This window comes from Solanum tuberosum, unplaced genomic scaffold (genome assembly GCF_000226075.1).
Source record: "Solanum tuberosum cultivar DM 1-3 516 R44 unplaced genomic scaffold, SolTub_3.0 scf00069, whole genome shotgun sequence".
NCBI classification, from domain to species: domain Eukaryota; kingdom Viridiplantae; phylum Streptophyta; class Magnoliopsida; order Solanales; family Solanaceae; genus Solanum; species Solanum tuberosum.
The window spans coordinates 1482436-1482951 of record NW_006238995.1 but is presented as its reverse complement, the minus strand read 5'-3'; positions in this window follow the sequence as shown (position 1 = coordinate 1482951).

Genomic DNA, 516 nt, shown 5'->3' with positions numbered 1-516 from the left:
TGAACTTGGATATTCAGGTGGGTCCTGTAAAGTTTGATGTGGAGTTCTAGGTGTTGGATATCAACACTAGTTACAACCTGCTTCTAGGAAGACCGTTTATCCATATGGCCGGGGCTGTGCCGTCTACCCTTCACCAACTGTTGAAATTTGTTTGGAAGGACCAGGAATTGGTCATTTATGGTGAAGGGAGCCATTCCAATGGGTATGCACCGATCGTTGATGATATCTCTCGAGGTTGTGATTTTTACACGGTGGAGCTGGTAAATGCCACCGGTGATGACTTGGCTCCGTATACAAGATGGTTGCTACTGTCATGCTCCAGAACGTTTCGAACCGGGTTTGGGTTGGGAAAACATTGTCAAGGAATTGTCAATCCTATTCAGATCCCCGCTAAAGGAGCAAAGTTTGGTTTGGGATATGTCCCAGCCGATGACAATGCAGAGATAAAGAACAAGATTGTTGATCAAGCATTGGCCAGGCCAATTCCTCATCTATACCAGTCATTCCCCGGTGCGA